Genomic DNA, 7374 nt, shown 5'->3' with positions numbered 1-7374 from the left:
ACCCCAAAACACTGACCCACAAAACAGGCCCGCCCTAAAGGAAAAAACAGAGGCAATAGGTACATTTTAAAACCCCACACACCTTCGACATAAACACCCCCTACCAGCCCCTTCACGGTACCACTAAAATCAAGCAAGAGCCGGTAATCCCACCAGTTCTAAAAAATGGTGATCGTAGTAAAAGCACCACAACTGGTAACAATCACCTCGGAAAAAGGTCGGTACGTCCCCAAGCTTGCTCACTTACATCCGTTTGTTAACTACACAATCATTACACCAAAATCATAGGGGGCCAATGGGCTTAAACAATATTCAACCACAAGGCGTAGGACACTACTAGTTGGGGGGCCCAAACACGTTTGGTTATATTAGTTATAGGGGCCACACAAAACCCCCTGCTTCCATTTTTAATTGCCCCCACAGGTAGCATGTTTTTTTGATCTACACAAGAAAACCCAAGACATGGGTTTACTCTTTACACAAGAAGATCCCTTAGTGTCCACACGGACTTTACTCTTTGGTCCACACAGGACGTCCAAAGAGAGACAGGTTTGCCCTGCTCCCCAACACCATTTAAATTACTTTGATTTGTATAATATAAAATTTTATATATTTTAAATTTTTATATAATATTATATAAAATATATATATTTAAATATATATAATATATACAAAATTAAAATATAATATATATATATATATTATATATATATATATATATACACATTCCCACCCCAACGTGTGGGGTGTGTTGTGGGTATATGTTACACAGCCACACACATATACGGAGGTGCGGGCTCGATAGACGGGCTCTTACGTGTTTAGCACAAAACCACACACACAAACACCCACACACACAACCACACACACACAAACAACACACACACACACACCACCCCAAACACACACAAACACACAGGGCGGGACCATAACTTTAGGGCCACATAGGTTTTAAACACCCCAAGTCAGTCCCGGGGCCCCAAGCCTGGGTAAATAGAGAGAATGATTACCTAAAAGGTCCCACCGGCACTCTCCGGGAAAGGAACTAGGGACCCTCCCAAAGTACTCACCCCAAGGGAGCATCACAGCTAAAAAATAAAATTTAAGTACCCTGCTGTGCCCCACGGGGGCTAAAAACATAAACCAAACCTTTTAGAAAAAAAATGTATGTATGTAGGGAATATAATAGCCCTAATACATGGGTAATGTGTATTAAAAATAATATATATATTTTAATATATATATATATTATATATAAAATATATTATATATATTTTGTGTGTGGTGTGTGTTTTGGGTGTGGTGTTTTGTGTGTGTGTGTGTGCGTGTGTGGTGTCTGGGGGCTTTAGTGCGTATGTGTGTTTGTGGGAGTTTTTTTTGTGCGTGCGTGCGGCTGTGTGTGTGTGTGGGGGTGTGTGTGGGGTGTGGCGTGGGGGGTAGTATGTGCACACACCCAAACACATTTTAGGAGAATGCAGGCATGCATCTTTACAGCTTTTCCGTTTTAAAAATACTAAGTTTCGGGCAAGGGTGGTCTAGCTTTTAGTTTTGGGTTTCTAAAAAATGTGCATGGGTTCATGTTGAAGAAAAAAAGGGGTTATAAAGTAACAAAAAGTAAATTTTTTGAAAAAAAGAAGGTGGGGCGAAGGAAAGGGGAGGCGAAAAGAGACCGTGAATCCTGAATAAAAGCTTTTCGTTGAAAAGTTAAATTTGAATTCAAAAAACTAAAAGGAAAATGTGGAAGAAGTAAAAACCCAAAAGATTGGCAACGGAAAATGAAATCGAAGCAAAAAAATCTGCAAGAAAGAAAGTTGAAGTAATTGTTTATTTAAAAAAACCAGATTTTAAGCATCACTGAACCCAAAACTGGACCCCAGGATCCCAAAATTGGAAGCCATTATTAAACACAGCAGATAGGGAAAAAAAGACCTTGGAATAATCAAAAAAAGAATTAAAACCCCAAAAAATGATCATAAAAAGAAAAGGCCCAAAAAAAACGCTAGGGACGTTTCCCAACCTGAAGAAAAGGACAAAGAAAATTTCAACTATCTAAACCTAGTATAAGTACGGTGCAGTGGTATGGAGCCCACACTTTAAAAAGGATAAAGACAAACTAAAAAAGATTTCAAGAGCAGCCAAAAGCTGGCACCTCCCTAAGAGAAGCGTTACGAAAAAAACGACTACAGAAAACAGGATTTACATTTTGGGGAAAAAGGGAAAAGGGATGACGAAACTATGCTGTTAAACTATTTTAAGGAAGAGTGAAGTTAGAAAAAGAGGGGCCAAAAATTTTAAAGACAAAAAGGGAAAGAGAGGACACAGTAAAAGAAGGGAGAGGCAAAAAAAGGGTCTCACACACACCCCATACATGCGTGTAATTTTACTATATCTATCTACCTAAAAAATATTTAATATATATATAAAATATAATTATATATAAAATATATATAATATATATATAAAAATATAGAGAGAGAGAGAGAGAAAGAGAGGCGAGAGAGAGACAGAGAGAAAGAGAGGAGAGGAGAGAGAGGGACATTTTGTGTGGATGTGGGTGTGTGGGTGGGGTTGGGAAAATTTTTCAATTTTCAGAAAGGGCTAAGGGGAAAACGGAAAATAAAATGCCGTTATCCGGGTCTAAGGATAGTGAGGACACTTCAGCCCCAACAAGTATTTGGATCTTGAATTTTCGGGGTTTGGCCCGATTGTGTCGGAGGCGAATTTTTTTTTTAAGGCCCCAAAATTTTCGATAAAAGTTTGTTTTGGGAATTAGGGAGACCTGAAGTAGGACCTAGTGAGTGTACACCATGCAGAAACAATCTTTCAGTTTTCCTTTTGATATCAATTAACCCAAGTACTGGAGCCTGACTTCCCCCAAAGGCAGGGGTGGCGTATACCATTTAATTGTGGAATTTTAAACATTAGATAAAAAAAAAAGTAACACCACAGTGTATACATAATATTAAACACACACACACCCACACACTCACGCACGCACACACACACACACACACACACACCCCCAAACAACACACACCAAAACCACAAACCCCACACACCCCACCCCACACATTTATATATATATAAAAATATTATATAATAAATATATATTTTATAATAATAATAAGAAAATATATATATATATATATAATAGATATTTTATTAATAGTTTATATATAAAATTAATATATATATATTTTATTATATTATTATTTTATAAATACACACCCCAACACACAAAAACCCCACACACAAATAATATTTATAGATATATATATATATTTAATATATATATAAAAATATTATATATATATATATAAATATATATATATAAAATAAAAATATTTATATATATAATATAATATATACAATAAAAATAAAATATAAAAAATATAATAATATATATATAGATTATACATATATATCACACCCCCACACACAAAACACATACATACCTTTTGGTATAAATATATCCCCAAATAACTAATAGCATGAGATTTTTCCCCTTTTCCCAAAACTGAAAAAAAAAAAAAGCTTTCATTGCCCCCAAAAAAGGAAAACGAAAATTTATATGTGTAATGTAAATGTGGTGTTATTTTACTTAAAATATATATATAAAATTTTATATATATATATATAAAATTATATTTATATATATATATATATATATTTATATACTATATATAAGTATTTTGAATATAACATTTAATATACCTATAAAACATTATATACACATAAACAGGGTTTTAACATTATATACAAAATAAAAAGGTAAAATATCCCAAATATAATATATAATAGATTTTATATTATATTTATTTATAATATTATAATATATATATATTTTTAAAATTTGTGGTGTATATTTTTTTTTAAAATATAAAAAACAAAAAAATATATAAATATATACATCATCATCATCAAGGGGTCCCGGGCGAGGGGGTCGCAGGGCCGCTTTCCACCCTTCGCTTCAAACCACGAGGATCCCCCGGACGAGTCAAAGGGCAGGCCCTGGGCCCCATATCGCGACAGGTCTTTTCGAGTCCCCAAAGGGCCATGACCCCCTGGGTCGCCCCAAAAAGCCTCCTTCATCCAGGGTTGTCTCGAAAAGGAGTGCTTTTTGCATTCACCCCCATGACGTCGCGTTCCTCTAAAGGACCCTCTTTTTTTCCTACCAAAATTTTACATGCGTTTCCATATACAATTCTGCAAATTTTTTCTCTCATTTAAAAGTTTTTTAAAAACATGCTCTTTAAGAATGCACCATGCTTTTATCGCAGCATTCCAAAAAATTTTTCGTGAGCTAAAACCCAAAAACATAAAATAGGTTTGTTTACAACCCGCAAGTTGACCCATCTTTTTATTTTCTTTAGTCTGTTGGGAAAATTTCGAAAAACGGGTTTTATTTTTGTGGAATTTCGAATTTCGGGAAACTTAGAAAAAGCCCCCCCGGGCCCTGCATTGGAAAAAACCCGAGCAGCGCTTTTTTCACTCGCTCGAAGTTTGCCCCCCCGCTTCACTGGCGGGATGCTGGGACGTTCGAAACGCTTTCCCTTGCAAAAGGGGGCTAAACTGGAAACCCCAAACGTCTCGGCCCCTCCGGCCTTGTTGGTTTGTCTTTCGGGAACCCCAGTAATTTCCCCGGCCCATACCGTCAAATTTGCCTCATTGAAAAACAGGCAGTTTCGGGAAATTTCTGGTTTAAAAAAAAATCAGCTTTTATTCATACGTCTCAAAATCTCGTCACTTTTTCAACCCTAATCTTAGTCTTTCTTTTGTTCCAAATTTTTAATCTAGTTTTCCCCTTTCCAAATTCCCCTTTTTTAAACTTTTCTTTCCTTTGCTCTTCTTTTACGCTCTAATTCGAACCCTTTTACGCTCCCCTTTTCTTTGCTCTTCTTTCGAAATTTTTGCAAGTTTTTTCCCCCCTAACCCCAGTTCTTTTCCCAACTTTATCAATTTTAATTAGCGAAGCATAATTTTAAAATTTAATTATGAACCCAATACGGGCATCAAAACCAAAAAGAATTTATATTAGAACCCGGTTTCCCCCCGGGCGCCAATTTTTAAGGATATGGGATAACAGATTTTTATATTTTTTTTTAGATATCCTTAGGTTCTGACCGCTCTCTGGATACACAGGAATATATATAATCCCAGTACGGGGTTTAGGGCGATTGGGGTTCAAAGAAAAATTATTTTAAAACCTTTTTAAACCCTTTTTTTTCCGATCAAACATATCTAGTTAAACCATACATAAAAAAAAAAAAAAAAAATACAGTTAACATCGCATTTTCAGTTTCCCCTTTTTTTTTTTTACTTTCCCGCCATGTTTCTAGTCCCCCTTCACTACACTACCCTTTTTCACTTTCCTTTTTTGCTCTTATCCGATCTTCTACGCGACCCTTTACTTCAAAGTCCCAGCCACGGACATGATGTTGGGAAGGCCCAACTCATGTGTCTGCCACCCTTTACCGCCTTTAGGGGAAAAGGGTATCGGAAAAAATTAACTTTTTCATTATATTAACAAAAATAACTTTTTCGGAAGCGTGTAATGCATCAAGTCCGCATTTTTCTTTATAAAAGAATTACGGGAATCCCCAGAACAATAAAATATTCACCCTTTTGGGGGAGGCAGTTTTCAGATTACGGAAATATGTTGCTAGGTGCTATTGCCCACTGTGACCCCACAAAAGCCACCAGTTTAGCTATTTCCCGGGCCCCTTTTCCTTTCAACCTCCCCGTCACCTTTCCGCGCCTCATCACACCCCGTACAAAACATACGCACACCCCATACAAACAACCCAAGCAGGTCGTCAATGGCCCCCAAAAAAGGGTGGTTGTGGCTTTACAATCTAATATATATATATATATTTTTTTAGTTTTCCATTTTAAAAAAAAATTTTAAAAATATATATATATAAAAATATATATATATATAATATATATATTTTATATGTACACACACAACATGTGTGTTTTGTGCGTGTGTTTTGTGGTTTTGTGTACATTATAATATATATAATAATATATTATTTTAAAATATTTTATATATTTTATATATATAAATTTATTTTATATAATTTTATTAAAAAATAAAATATAATTTTTATATATTTTATATATATATATAATATATAATATATTATATATATATATATTACTTATATTGTGTGTGGTGGTGTTGGTGTGGGTGTGTGTGGTGTGTTTGTGCGTGTGTGTGTGTGTGTTTATTTACTTACTTGTTTTTTTGTTTATTTATTATATATTATATTATATAATATATATAATATATAATATATATATATATATATAATTTTTTTGTTTTTTTACTTATTTCATTCATTATTATTTATTTTAAAATCATAAATAAATTTTGGGATATGTAATTAACAAACGTGTGGAAAAAAATGTCGAAAAGATTTCAAGTAGAACAACCCGGGGGAAATACAAGAAAAAAAACAAGAATATGCCCAAGGCCTTTTGCATTTAATGCTTCATCAAGGGGATAAGATGAAAACAGGGAAATGCGGGAAAAGGCCCTTTGGGAAAATTTTTTTTGTTTCCCTTTTAAGCCCCTTTGTTGATCTACTCTTTAAAATAAAGTTAAGCAAATTGCATGTATTTCGTCATACCCCAAATACTAGTATTTTTTCAATTCCAGAGACATCTGATTTGTCCCAAACCCCCCGTATTTTAGGGGGAACCGGGCATCAAATCTCGCCCAAGTACCCCCCGGGACGTGGGCTGCATCATGCATATCTTTTCCCGGGCAGCGTATGCGGGGGGGTCCCTCATCAAGCCAGTACATTTTTCCCCCGGGTCAAGCATTTCCGGCTTTGCCAATCTTTTCGTTAGCATTGCGGATTACAATTTAACATTCTGCAGCCCACGACGTGAGGGGGGTAACCCCTCGCCAAGATTTACAGGGGTATTTTTCACGATAATATGGGCAGTAGAACCCTGGTTTAAAGGTATTGGGCTCATCCGCCTGAAGGAAAAGCTAAGCCTAAAAAGCAAAAAGAAGATCCGATCCGTTTCTCCCAGGTCTCGTAAAAAAAATTACGAAGGGATATGGGAAACCGTATATGGCTGGGGGGGACTTTGGGAAATGGTGGCCCTGTTCCGGATGTTTTACAGAAGTCGTTTTTTCCCCTCCTGGGTAAAGGGATGCATGGGAGGTTATAGCGGGGCCCCTGATCACTTACAGAAGGGTGGTGAAGGGGGTCCCTGAGGGGGGGGAAAAATTTCGGGGTCAGGGGGGGCTCTGGAGGCCCTCTCACTTTCGAAGAGAAGGGGGAAAAAAGTAATAGCGGCCTTTGTATCCCTTTGGTGATTCCTGAGCCTCCCCGGCCCCCCGGGGTGGACACGCGC

The sequence above is a fragment of the Penaeus monodon genome, chromosome 11 (assembly GCF_015228065.2).
Source record: "Penaeus monodon isolate SGIC_2016 chromosome 11, NSTDA_Pmon_1, whole genome shotgun sequence".
Classification (NCBI taxonomy): domain Eukaryota; kingdom Metazoa; phylum Arthropoda; class Malacostraca; order Decapoda; family Penaeidae; genus Penaeus; species Penaeus monodon.
Note: the sequence above shows the minus strand (reverse complement) of the source record.